We start from the raw sequence: 15,182 nt of genomic DNA on the forward strand, positions 1-15,182 counted from the left end.
GTCAAGTAGTGACACAGAAATAGAATGACTGAGAATATAAGGGAATAGAGAGTGAATGAATTTCCAGCAGAGACCTAAACGAACTGAAATACTGCATTATGTATTATGTCCAGGCAATAATTGATCAGTACAAAAGTGGTAGGTGCAGCAGTCAGGAAGTGGAAATTTATTTCTTATTCAAGACAGCAAGATGATAAAGGTAATGGTTTGTCATGAAAAAATGGAAGAGGAGTCATATTGTGTTAAAGACTTTCTGTTATTCTAAATGCAGTGAAGAGGCACTGGAGTGTGTGAATAGCTGTGGGGATAGACGTGGAAGTTACAGGATTTAACCCACATGTTAAAAGCATTTTCTGACTAGTGTGTGGAGAAGTGACTGTGAAAGGGATGGGCGGGTGTAGGAGTGAAACCAGAAGACCTGTAAGGACAGCTTTACAGGCAGTCAAGCTTATATGTGGGTGAAGCTTGAATTAAGGTGTTAAGTAGAAATAATGAAAAAAAGTAGAATTTAAGACACATTTTGAAGGTAGACCCAAAAAATCAGTCCTGGGAAAAAGAGAAGAGTAAATGATGGCAAATGGAATTTGGGTCTGAATAACAAGTTCAATAATTGAATGTTGCTAGATTCCAGGTTTGAAAGTCTTTACATATGTTATTACATATTTCCATAGCAACACTCTGAGAAACATTCTATGTTATCATCTTTTTTTATGAGAAACTGAGATATAGATTTAAAAAACAAAACCAGTACAAGGTAACCCAACTAATAATTAGTGGAGAAGGAAGAACGTCCTCCCAAAAAGAAAGTTGTTTTAGTATGGTAATAAAGAATGTAATATTTTGCTATACTCTATTGATCATGTAAAATATTTCTGCTGTCTTATTTCCTACCACATTATTTAAAAACATTGGTGATATAATCTTTTATCTATCAAATATATTATTATAGATTTACTGGTATGTTTGATTGAAGGGAAATATTGATTTTTTGATCTGTTCCAAAATTTTCACACAATCAGCTAATTTAAAATGTGATGAGGAAATTTTATCAAGAGAGGATAACTGGTTTATCATAAATACAATTACCTGAAAAATTTACAGATTTTAAGGGCTGTAAAGACATACATTTATTATATTAATAGCTAATAATTATTACTGTGTGTTTACTGTTTGCTAGCCGCTATTCTAAAGGCTAGATGAGCTTGATTAATTCAATACTCACATAGGCCAAGAGTTGCATTATTGTTGTAGGTCATTATAATTATTTTATTTTACAAATGAGAAAAATAAATTTCCTTGAGATTAGAATATCTGTCTAAGATCACACAACTATTCAATGATGAGTGGCAGAGTTAAATCTGAAGACACTATTCAGGTTTTAGGGTCCATACGGTTAAGCACTGCACAGTGCTGATTTCTTGGTTTCTTACCTATCAAAGTGAAGAGTAAATTCTATTACAGTGGATCTCGGTCTCTAAATTAATTTGTTCTGGAAAATTGTTTGAGAAGTAATTTGTTTGAAAATCAAATGTCCTTTGTTTGCTGTATGAGAGGTGCTTGACTGATCGTACAGGTATCAGCATGAAAGGGTTGTCGGCTAGAGAATAAAGACCAGACATTTTATCAGATAATTGAGACTTTTTTTTCCATGGACAAAGTGGTTGAGAATCAAATTGTTTCAGAACCAAGACATTCAAGAACTGAGGTTTGACTGTATTATAGAATATATAAATTTGTCACAATAACTACTGTAATATTTTAGCAGTTGTAAGAGAATGCCAATGAGTGTAACTGATTTTGACTTGGAATTCCAAAGATATACATGGGAACTTGTTCTCTGACATAATAACATTTCTTTGTATAGTTCAGGAAATGATTATATTCCTATTACTGTGTAGAAAAGCATAAGCATGTGAGATACAGGTACATCAATAAGGTGCCTGATTTTTTGTTTAAAAACAAACAATAATAACCACACAATTTTATAGAGCTGTTTTGTACATTCACAGATACATTTGTACTTTGCAGTGTTTTCCTCATTACCCCTCAGTTTTTGAAGAATCTAGTTTATTATAAGTAGCTGTGAATAAACCTGAAGTTCCCCTTGACATTTTTCATTTCATTGTTTTTATTCAAGTGTAAAAGTTATGAGTTTATATTGCTTAATCTTAAGATTATATAAGTACTAGATTGTATTTTCCTTGAGTATTCTTTCTCATTTTAAATATAGTTTGTGTTTACTTTCTATTATAGGACTCAAATATTGATAAAAATATAATGCACAAAATGTAAAAAATATAAAAATTAATAGTCTGTGACCTTCCAAGTTAAAGAGCAGATATTTGCATGTATTTAATACATACAGAACATAAGCTTAAATATCACACCACAATATTATACAATACAATGACTACATACTATTTTGGGAGGTGATTAATGAAATTGGGAAAAATAAATGGTCTAACTTTGCAGATCAAGATAGTCCATGCCAATCTTGTTTTCACTGGATATTTTTCTATGTTGAATTTGTGTTTCCAGAACAGTCTAGCCCTGGCTGGTGTGGCTCAATTAGTTGGAGCATCATCCCGAAAACCAAAAGGTTCTGGGTTTGATTCCTGGTCAGGGCACATGCCTATACTGTAGGTTCAGTCCCCAGTCAGGGTGAATATGAGAGGCAACCAACTGATGTTTCTCTCCCTTTCTCTCCCCCTCCCTCCCCTCTCTCTAAAATCAAGAAGCGTGTTCTCAGGTGAGAATTTTTTTTAATCTATACTTTAAGTAAAAAAATTTCAATGACCTGCATAAACTGAGCATTTTACAATAATAATAACTAATTTGTGAACTTTAAGAAAAAAGTTTCCACTCTAAATTTGTGTAAGCATTTTTCTAGGTTTTATCTAGTTCAAGTTCCACAACAAATCTGTTGGGTGAGTGCTATTGTAATTTATACACAGAAACAAAATAACTTGTCCAGGTTGCAGAAATTGAACTAATAAAAACTGACCACAAGTGTCCAGTCTCCTAAAATAAAATAATCACCTGAATATAGAAATGTATTTGCTTTTCTTTATTTTTATCCAATAATTTAAATTATATCCAATAGTTATCAAGCTTTAGCCATGCTCTAAGCACAAGTCATCACATTTAATCCTTTCCACAAGCAGAACTCACTATTATTCCCAATTCATAAATAAGGAAACTGAGACTTAGAAAATTACTTTTAAAAACCTGAAAAAGCAGAAAATACTATCACAACCTGCATTCAAATTCAAGCAATCAGATCACTCAGTTCATATTTAGACACTTTCTTCTGCTTAAACCTATAGTTACTTATATGTTAACATTTTTATACTGGTTTAATCATAGTATTACATACTACATAGCATGTAGTATTTTATGATTCTATTTTTATATCTAGTCTATTAAAATATTTTCTCTCTTTTCTTTGGCTCTTTTTAAAATTATTTTTCTATTACAGTTGTCCCATTTTTACCTCAATTGCTCTCTCCTACCCCATCCCCCCCACAGTCAATCTCCACCCTTTTTGTCATGTCCATGGATCATTTATACTAGTTCCTTGACTAGGCCCTTCCCCTTCTTTCCCTCCTTTCCCCCCCCTCCCAAATATTTTCTTTATGAATATATAGTATGTAGTCATTTTATGACTTGGTTATGATCTTTGAGGTTGATAATCCACTATTTTCTTAATTTATGTTCGTGGACATTGGTGTAGACAATTCGATAGATGATATAAAGAATGCCATTCTTCAGTTTTGTTCTTTTAAATATATTTCTTTACCCTAATTAACTTTCCCAAAATATTTGAGAATATTGAGCCATAAGTTTCTAGCTTAAGGTTGTTTTCTATGACTCATTCTCTGCTTCCCTCATTGATTTCATCCTTTTTATCAGCTCCTGTTTCCACTTACAATATGTGATTGTCAAATTTCTTTCTTATCTCTGGTCTTTCTCCTAAATATCACAACAAGATCATTCTAAATGCTACGTAGACATCATATCATTTAACAGGCACTGCAGTCAATATTTTCAAATAAATACAGTCTACAAACATTTCTTTTCTTATAGGTATTATCTCAAGAATAATGTATTTTATTTTATCAGAAAGTAAACATAATATTTTTAGTCATCCCTGCATTTTTCTATATCACACACATAATTATGAAATAAATGTGGCATTTCTTCTCTTGCATATCTCATTTTCTCTTATCTGATTGCTTTGGTTTTTATTCATATTACTATTACTCTATTGATGGCCCTAACCTCCTAAAAAGTTTGTCTCCAGCCTGTCTCTCTTCCAAATGCTGCCAATTTTCTTTCTAAAAGGCACATTGTGTGATGTCATATCTTTTCTTTAAAAAATTCAAGAGGATCTTCATTTCTTATAGATAAAATCCTGTATTTTGTGATATGAGAAAGGATAATCATTCTTTTCACCGAGAAGAAAGAAAACACTTTTATAAAGTGTCTTTGGTCATGAAGGACAAGCCCAGATGGGAGAGGCTTAGACAAACAAACAAAAATTTCACTGGTACTATAGTAATTTTGGTGTGTGAATTTTGATTATCTCCTTTGAGTCTGTACTGAGAAGACTTGGGAGTCTGGAACTGAAGAAAAAGAAAATAATCAAGAGAGAATGGATTTGAGTTGCAAGAGAGAAGGGCTTGAGTAAAGAAGTAAACTTTTTAGAAAGAAAAGAACGGGGAGAAATATTCAACAGTGGGGATGGGCAATGTCACATTTTATAATTTATCTGGTATATTTTTAGCACTTGTTAATTTATCAAAACATTTATTGTTACCAGGAATTTTTCTAGGTACATGTAATAAGGTAGCAACAAACTTGGCAGAAATTTACCCTCGGGGAGTTTACATTCTAATAGAATGAATAAAAAAAGAATATTACACATCTTCTAAGATGTATCTTCAAACAACTCACTTTCTATACTTACTGTTAGCACTTCTAATAAATGCATTGGTTTTATTGATTTCTCAGAATAAGCTGCTGACATAAGGATAGTTGAGCATAGCCATTAACCTTCATCAACATACATCTATGAGTTCTCTCACACACGAACTACATACACACATATGACATGCACACAGAGATACTTGAAAAGAATATTGTACCCACATTAATGCATATACTGTATTTTTCTCTTTGATGGATGTCTGAGTCTGAAAACACTTGGGCAGTAATAGGAGTTGAGGGAGAATGACTTGGTAGAGAAAGAAAAAATTTTGAAGTGGCAGACTAATTTAAGTTTCTGTAGGTCATTGCATAAGTCACTTAGCTGTTCCATTTTAAGAGTTCTCAAATTTTGGTCTCAAGACCCTTTTACACTACTAAAATTATTGAGAATCCCAAAGAGTTTTTGTTCATATTTTGTTCTCATAGTAATTAAAACAGATAAATTCTTAATATATTTATATATTAATTCATTTTAAATAACCATAATAAACCTATTACCTTTTAACCTAAGTACCTTTTAAGAACTGTAATTATTTTTTTCTGAACCCACAAATATTTAATAAGTTGCAGTGCACTTTATTTTTACCAAATTAATTTAATGTTTAATATATTTTCACATCTGCTTTGAGCTTTATTGTGTTAAAAATGTTTTGCTTTAAGTGTATGAAATATATCCAGATTCTCAGACACATAATTATCAGGTCATTTTGAATATTCCTCTTGATACTAAATCTTAATTCAGTATGTACAGTTTCTGAATGGTTAGTTGCAATGTTAAAACCATATCAAGAAACACTTCTTGTTCTGTTATATTAAAATCCATTGGTCTATGTTGCTCTTTGAATGGATTCTTTACCCATGTACGATTTTAGAATGTGTTGGTTTACTGAACTATATACATCTCCTAAACATTTCCATATTTCATTATGAAGTTTCAAAAAACATATATTACTGTCAATATCATAAAAGGTGTCTTTAACTGTTGAGACAATGTCAAGCTAATGGTGGTAGAAACAAGTTTTCCAAATGTCTCATTTTCTTCTGACATCCCTAACCAGTATCCTCGGTTTGGGACCTTGTGTTTCCTGTTCTACTTTTCATATCCCTGTGAGATCCAGAGGATTTCTTGTACTTCACCAGAGCTCTATATTTATTTTATTTTTAAGTGCTTTACATAATTTATTAGTAGATTTTGATGTTCTAGAAACTAAAAATCTTTCATATTTCAGCCTTCAAAAGAAGAAAAAAGTCATTTTCCTTATAGATTTAAATCCCATTTTATTCCTTTATGCATAATTCTTTTGGATATATCTCACTGACTTACTAACTTCTGTTTTTCACATTGGCTATGGCATCATATTCTGCTTCATTCTCAAATAGATGTTTAGTATAAGAATTAAACTTTATTATAATTACACAAGTATTTTGACCTTGTTCTTAAAATATGATTTAATAGAATCACACAGCATGAAGGTGAAATGGTAGGGATAAGTGAAATAAACATTCTATAATACTTCATTTTGTCTTAAGTAAATGTAGTGATAGTACATGCTATTTCAGTATCATATGGTAATACATACATTTCACTCTTTTTACTCTATCGGTTTACCCTCATTTGTAATATAGCTGCCTAAGATAGTAATGGAATTTTTTTCTTTTTTTTACTGTCTTCCATAGAGCAATATCAGAAATCTATAGAATAATTTGTGACTTTTGAAATCAACAAGATACTGGAAAAACAAAAGAAATTATTGTTAATTCTTGGGGTTAAGGATCTAATAAGTTGACATGCAAACACAATTATTGTTTGTTTAATTTCTGCTGCTGAAAATGCTTCTGAGTGTACAGACAAAATGAAGAATGCATGATGATTTAAGACTATTCTTCATTCACATATCAGTTAAAACCAAGGAAAACAGAGAAATTCAGAGCAGAGGACATGAGACTAATGACAGTGAGCATATGTTCAAATCTGTTGAGAGTATCATTGCTTTCAACCTTCAGTTATATCTGATCTGGATTCTTGGGCAATGCCTCCAGATTTTCTTGAATGTACTAAAAAAATTTTTGAACACAAATATTTGTTTTATAAAAACAGTTCACCATGTGATTTCCATGTTTCTTAGTTTGTCAATAGTTCAGATGGAAAGTTTTATTCAACTAAAAATGGCACAAAAAATCTGGGTTTGGGGATTTTAACTTTTAGTTATTTTCCATCATTGTACCTGTTTAATTTATCCCAGGAGCTTTTGTTATCGCCTCCATTGACTTAGTGAGATTTGATCTCTTCTAAGATATAAAACTAATTAAGAAAGGTTTGGAATACATTACTAAGTAATGTTATGAAACATCCTTTCCTAAGTGCTTTAGGAATATGGTAGAAAACCAATTTTTGTTGTATATCAGACATGGCAATAAATAAAATCAGAGGTCCTAAACCGTTTGAAACTGTATTTCATAGTTTGCAGATGGTAGCCTTAGTGCCTTATTCTTAGGAGAAGGTATAGTACACAGCTTTCACCACATTCTCAAAAGGGTAATAAAATTTCACAAAAAAGATAACAGACACTCTATGAACACAAAATTTTTCCAATCCTATAATTAACTAAGCTTATATATTCATGTTAACAAAAAATAAGTAAACTGGTTTGTAGGAAGAAACATCTTGACTACAATGGGACTTAAAAAAGTAAATATTTAGAAGTAAAGACATGTTTCCTGAGAGCACTTAACATTGTGGTAGATTTTTATAACTTGAAGAGGAATGTTATTTACTTCACTGCAAAAGAAGCACATAGAAGTGTATACTTGTCATTAACAATTCCATCACTATGTTTTTCAAATCCTTACAAAAATCTGTTAATTTTCTTTGTCGAATGATGGTGATCTAACATTAAGTTTCTCTTTGACAAAGAGAAAATATCAACAAAACTAAAGATAGGCCTTGTTTATTTTCTTTTGTATTCTTTTGAGAAACTATGTTGTGGAAACCATTTGTTGTTGCTGTTTAACACAAGGAAAGAAAATGATCACTTGAAGAATGTATTTTATTAGATATGATTTATTTCACATTATTTTAAAAGTATATTTTATTGATTATATTGTTACAGTTGTCCCAGTTTCTTTTCCCTTGATCCTCTCTTCCCTTCCCTCCAGCAATCCCACCTCCTTTAGTTCATGTCCATGGGCCATGCATATAAGTTCTTTGGTTTCACCCTTTCCTATATTATTCTTAACTTCCCCCTTTCTATTTTGTGCCTACCAGTTATGCTTCTTAGTCCATGCACCATTTCCACATTTCCCCCCTTCCCCATCCCAGCTAATAACCCTCCAAATGATCCCCATAACTATGATTCTGTTCCTGTTCTTGTTGTTTCCTTAGTTTGTTTTTGTTTTTCATTTTTAGATTCAGTTGTTGATAGTTGTGAGTTTATCATCATTTTAGTGTTCATAGTTTTGATCTTCTTTTCCTTAAATAAGTCTCTTTAACGTTTTGTATAAGGGTTTGGTGATGATGAGCTTCTTTAGCTTTACCTTATCTGGGTAGCACTTCATCTGCCCTTCCATTCTAAATGATAGCTTTGCTGTATAGAGTGATCTTGGTTGTAGTCCTTGCTTTTCATCACACTGATTACTTATTGACAGTCCCTTCATGCCTGCGAAGTTTCTTCTGAGAAATCAACTGTCTTATAGACACCCCTTTGTAGGTAATTCTCTGTTTTTCTCTTGCTGCTTTTAAGATTCTCTTTTTATGTTTAGCCATTCGTATTTTAATTATGATGTGTCTTGGTGTGGTCCTCTTTGGGTCTAGCTTCTTTGGGACTCTCTATGCTTCCTGGAATTGTATGTCTATTTCCTTCACCAAATTAGGAAAGTTTTCCTTCATTACTTTTTCACATAAGCTTTCAATTTCTTGTTCTTCCTCATCTCCTCTGGCAACCCTATGATTCAGATGTTGGTACATTTAAAGTTGTCCTAGAGGCTCCTAAGCTTCTCATTTTTTTTCAATTATTGTTTCCTCATTTTGTACTGGTTGACTGTTTTTTTTTTTCTTCCTTATATCACTGATTTGAACCCCAGTGTAATTTCCCTCACCATTGGTTTTGTGTGCATTTTCATTTGTTTTATTTAGCATAGCCTTCACTTCTTCTCTTATGCATTTCCCATATTTAAGTATATTTGTCAAGTCTGTGAGCATTTTTATCACCAGTGTTTTGAACTCTACATCTGTTAGGTTGGCTATCTTTTCGTTCGTTAGGTTGGCTAGCTCCTCATCACTTAGTTCTCCCACTGATTTGATTTGTTCCCTCTTTGGGGCCATATTTCTGTCTCCTCCTCTTGATAGGCTCCTATGTTTGTTTGCCTCTGTGTCTTAGGTAGAACTGTCATACCTGTTATGTTGTAAGGGGTGGAGCCTTAGGTATTTGTCAGTATAGGTGACCCATTTCACCAGGTTGTGGTACTGTGTGGAGGGGAGGAATCTCAGAGGGAACAATGCCAGTTACTCAGCACTTGCTTCTTTCCTAGGCACTTTTTCCACTTCCTGTATGGGACTGGTGCCCCTCTAGCTGTTGCCTTGGCCATGGTTCCTAGAGCGGGTGGGTCTGTAGATGTTCTAGGACTGTGAGGACCCTTTAAACAAGGGACTCTGCTGAGAGACCAGCAGTTTCTTCCTCCGCTCCAATCCCCACTGGTTTTCACAGTCAGAAGTAATGAGGCTTTATTTTCCCCAATGCTGGGACTGTGAGCTGCACGGTGGGGTCTGGTGCTGGGAAGTAGCATATTTCACATTATTCACATTGGTTTGAAGAGCAGAGTTTTATAAACCTTCAGGAAACAAATTGCACAGGTAGCTGTAAGCCACACTTTTGTATATGTCAATTATGTTTACAAGACAGAAAGAAAATACTTTTACTCTCCTCTTAAAATTTTTGATGTTTATTAAATGTATTTACTTTATTATCTCATCTATAACTTTATTAGCTTAAATTACCTTCCAGAAGAACTTTTCAAATTCTCACTAGGTGTTATTTCAAGGATACAGTATTATTCTATTATCATATCATAGGGTTTGGGACAAGAAAATTGAACAGTAGAGGTAATAAGAGCTATAAGTTTATTTCCCACATCATTGATTTACCTCATTCCTGATATTCAAGCAAGTCTTTGGAATTTAATAACCCAGCCTCCTTGTACTTCATCAGGTCTGATATATTGCATCTGTGGTATTCACTCCCCTGAGTTTTCTTTAATATAATTTAAAGAACTTGTACCATGTAGAAGATTTCCATTTAGATTTACTAATTTTGTTAGAATTGCTTTAATGTCTAAAGTAAATATGCTAATGAAATTTGATGAGATATATCCCATACTTTAGTAAATCTAGTCTGTTGTTAGGTATTATTTTACCAGTGTCATTTATAAGATCCTCAACTGTACTTTAAATTTATCACGGAATCACAAATAACATCAAGAAAAATATTTGCAGAATACCTATTTGCTAATAAAAATAATGAATCATATCAATTAACCCAACAAAAATTATCTTCAGATTTATTTTATATGTAGCATAATATACAGTCCTAGGATACTTAACATGTCGAAAAATAATTATAATTCCTGATATAGACACCAAAATGGGTGTGTCAAGGATTAAAAAATAAGAGATATAGTCCTCAGATACTAGAAAATTTTCTGCTAACTCGCAACTTTGCATGAATAACAGATTTATTTTTATTATCATATCTCCAACAGTGTCTAGGATTAGTCCTTATGTTGTATATTAGACAAAGCCTTCCTCATCCTCACCCCAACACATACACTCACCACCATGCTCTGCTCTGATCTCACCATGGCCCTTTTTTGATGATTATAGATTGGTGGCTTTTACATTTTGTCCCAGAATAAAGTTCCTGGAAAAAAATGTTTTTAAATATTTTTGTTTGTTTTAAAGCTTATGCTGCCATTACTAGTTTAACTTTTGTCTCTTTCTCCTTTTACATGTCATTGTTTAAACCCTAAATTTTACCAACATATTTCTGCTATAGAGATTTCATCTCTCTTAGGACATTTTTTTCTTACCTGGGTAACCTGATTCTCATTGTGACTTAATCACCTTGATGCAAATATTCACTATTTCTTGGTCTTCACATTGGTATTTCATAATTTACAATTTATAACCAGTATGTGTTAGAATTGGCATCTTAACATTCCTTATTTTTTACCTTGACCATATCAGAAATTATTTATTTTATAAATTAAATCCGCAGAGTAGTTTTGTTTATTTAATTTTTTTATTGTTTTTCTATTACAGTTGTCCCATTTTTACCGCCATTGCTCTTCCCTACTTTGCACACTCCTCCCTCCCACAGTCAGTCCCCACCCTGTTGTCCATGTCCATGGGTCATTCATACTAGTTCCTTGACTAGAGCCTTCCCCTACTTTCCCCCCTTTTCTCCCTTCCCCCTCCCCTGTGGTCACTAAGAGTCTGTTCCTTGTTTCTATGCCTCTGATTCAATTTGGCTCGTTGGTTCCAGTTATAGGTGAGATCATATGGTATTTGTCTTTTGCTGCCTGGCTGCTTTCACTAAGCAAAATACTCTCCAGTTCATCTATATTGTCAGAAAAGGTATGAGTTCCTTCTTTCTTTCTGCTGTGTAGTATTCCATTGTGTAATTGTACCACAGTTTTTTGATCCACTCATCTACTGATGGGTACTTAGGCTGTTTTCAGCACTTGGCTATTGTAAATAGTGCTGCTATGAACATAGGGGTGCATAGGTTCTTTTGAATTGGTGTTTCAGGATTCTTTGGGTATAAACCTAGCAATGGAATCACTGGATCAACAGGCAGTTCCATTTTTAGTTTTTTGAGAAAATTCCATACTCTTTTCCACAGTGGCTGCACCAGTCTGCATTCCCACCAACAGTGCACTAGGATTTCCTTTTCTGCACATCCTGGCCAGAACTTGTTTGTTGATTTGTTTATAATGGCCAGGTGTGAGGTGGTATCTCATTGTGGTTTTTATTTGCATCTCTGATGGCTAGTCATGTTAAGCATTCTTTTATATGCCTATTTTATTTTAATGACATATAACATTGAGACAAGGTTGGAATGAAAGAAATAAAAAGATAGAAAGAAAAAAAGAAAGAAAAAAAGAAAACTTTAATACACAAATTAAAAGCTGATTAAAATTAACAGACTATGGTTTTATAAAGGCTTAGCATCGGTATAGAATACATAGTGCAATCCATTGATTTTAAAATGATCAACAGACATTTTATAGAATGTAATGCATAATTTGCATAGATTTTAATCTTAAGTTATCTATTTGAGCAAACAGAAATGTAATTGGCTCTAATTTTTGGCCTACTACATCTATGTCCTTGAAAAACTAAACAAAATAACAATTCTCTTAGTTATATTGAGCATCAGAAATAAGTTTAGAAACACTGCAAAACTAATAGAAAATTGAAAAATAAATTTTTGAGATTTGCTTTTGGTGTAATGAATGAAGAGGTTAATAAATGATCTCCCCCAAAAGCAATTGTTGGACAAAACAGTTAAATTAACCATTTTGATGCTCTGGAAATTGATTGATGATATTGAGCAAGTGGAAATTGATTGATGACATTTAACAAGTTGGGAAGTGTCTATTCATGTAAACTACTGACTACAGATAAGTTTGAAATGTATGGCATTCTTGCCTGAAGCCACTTATGCTTCCCTAGCTTTGTTGGTATACCAGTTTAAATTAGGCAGGGAAGACTGTGAAAACCAGAAGCCTCATTGACATTGCTGGAAAGGTCTCACATGACTTATTAGCAATTTCACTTTTAACAACCTAAGCAATGTAAATGGAAACAAATGTCCATACTAAGACTTGAGTATGAATGTTCATATATTAACATTATTCGTCGTCGGCAGCCGTCCATCTCGAGAGATGATGGTGTAGCTTCTTAAGAGTCTATCTGCACCGCCGAGAATGGCTGTGCAGTCCGACTCGGGAGTGACACGGTATCTGTCTCCTCCCGTGTTGAATCGACATCTTGCGATGACGCCGGAGTGTCCTCTCCAGTGAAGCTGAAGCTACAGAGCCTGGGCAGGGTGATATGGAGGGTCTGCTGTTGCCCATGCAGCAGACACCCCCTCTCTTCGCAGCTGAAGGGTCCAAGGGAAAGACGGAGTCAATACAGCTTGGCTTCAGGTGCGCCGCAGGAGTTGCCGGTGTTGACTACAACGTCAAACCGCCTTAGGGACTCCGGCTCCGGATTTTCTGTCGGGGTTTACTCCCTTAGCCTTTCCCCTGAAGAGGTATGCCGCAAGGCAGCGGAGATTTTTTGGAATCAGAGTTTTCCTTCTCTGATGTGCCCTGACTGGAAGATCGAACCAGCGACACTTAGCTCGCAGGCTGACACTCAATCCACTGAACCAAACCAGCCAGGGCCTAGTCAATAGACAAACAAAGGTGGTATATCTTCTTAATGGATTATTAGTCACCAGTAAAAGTGAATTAAATAGTCACATGGACATATCTCAAAAAAATTATGCTAACAGAAATAAGCCATACACAAAAGACCATTTAAAGTATTGTTAAATTTGCATGAAATGTCCAGAAAAAAAACAAATTTATCGAGACATAAAACAGGTCAATATTTACCTGATATTGGGACCTGGGTAAATTGCCTACAAATAACATTGAGGGAAATTTGGAGGTGATAAAAAAGTTCTAAAACTGAATTGTGGTGATTGTTACACAACTCTATAAATCAAAAGTCATTAAATACTTGCAATTGATGAGTTTTATCAATTATAGAATTTATATCTCAAAAGCTGTACAAAAATGAAGATTATGTTAAAAATAATTACTAAGCCAATTTAAAAAATAGGACCACATTGTAAAACAATAAAGTTATTAAAAGTAATCTTCATTTTTTATTTAGTAATTAAACATATGGCAGTATGTTCAATAAAGAGCAACAGGCCAAACGAATGCACCATGATCAAGTGGGATTCATCCCAGGGATGCAAGGATGGTTTAATATTCACAAGTCAATAAATATAAAACATCACCTAAACAAAATGAAAGACAAAATACATGATCATATCAGTAGATGCAGAAAAAGCATTTGATAAAGTACAACACCCATTTATGATGAAAACACTCAGCAAAATGGGAATAAAGTGAGCATACCTTAACATAATTAAGGCTATATATGAGAAGCCTGAGGCCAACATCATACTCAATGGACAAAAACTGAGAGCATTCCCCCTGAGATCAGGAACAAGAGAAGAATGTCCACTCTCTCCACTCCTATTCAACATAGTGTTGGAAGACCTAGCCACAGCAGACAAGAAAAAGAAATAAAAGGCACCAAATGGGGAAAGAGGAAGTAAAACTATCATTATATGCAGATGACATGATAGTATACATAGAGAACCCTATAAACTCCATTAAAAGACACTCGATATAATAAGTGAATTTGCGCTTTTCCGGCGGTGACGACCTCCCCACGACAACATGCCTCTCGCTAAGGATCTCCTTTATCCCTCTCCAGAAGAGAAGAAGAGGAAACACAAGAAGAAGCACCTGGTGCAGAGCCCCAATTCCTACTTCATGGATGTGAAGTGCCCAGGATGCTATAAAATCACCACCGTCTTTAGCCATGCACAAACAGTAGTTTTGTGTGTTGGCTGCTCCACTGTCTTCTGTCAGCCTACAGGAGGAAAAGCAAGGCTTACAGAAGGGTGCTCCTTCAGAAGGAAGCAGCACTAAAAGCACCCTTAATCAAGATGAGTGGGGATTCATCTCAATAAACACAATTTGGATAAAAAAAAAATAAGTGAATTTGCCAGAATAGCAGGGTACAAAATAAATATGCAGAAATCTAAGGCATTTCTGTACACCAACAATAAAATAGCAGAGACAGAGACAAAAATGAAAATACCATTTACTATAGCAACGAGAAAAATAAAGTACCTAGGAATAAACTTAACCAAAGAGATAAAAGACCTTTATTATAAAAATCACATGACATTGAAGAAAGAAACTAAGGAAGATACAAATAAATGGAAGCAAATACCATGTTCTTGGATGGGAAGAATCAACATCATCAAAATGGCCATACTACCCAAAGCAATTTAGAGATTCAATGCAATCTCTATGAAAATACCAATGATATATTTCACAGACCT

The 15,182-nt window shown here is 33.8% G+C and overlaps 1 pseudogene; it reads left to right on the top strand.

The window, feature by feature from the left end:
* The first annotated feature begins 14,483 nt into the window (after window positions 1-14,483).
* LOC150012282 (small ribosomal subunit protein eS27 pseudogene) lies at window positions 14,484-14,791 on the top strand (annotated as a pseudogene).
* The last annotated feature ends 391 nt before the right edge of the window (window positions 14,792-15,182 follow it).

This window comes from Furipterus horrens, unplaced genomic scaffold, assembly GCF_987537825.1.
Source record: "Furipterus horrens unplaced genomic scaffold, mFurHor1.1.pri manual_scaffold_4, whole genome shotgun sequence".
Classification (NCBI taxonomy): domain Eukaryota; kingdom Metazoa; phylum Chordata; class Mammalia; order Chiroptera; family Furipteridae; genus Furipterus; species Furipterus horrens.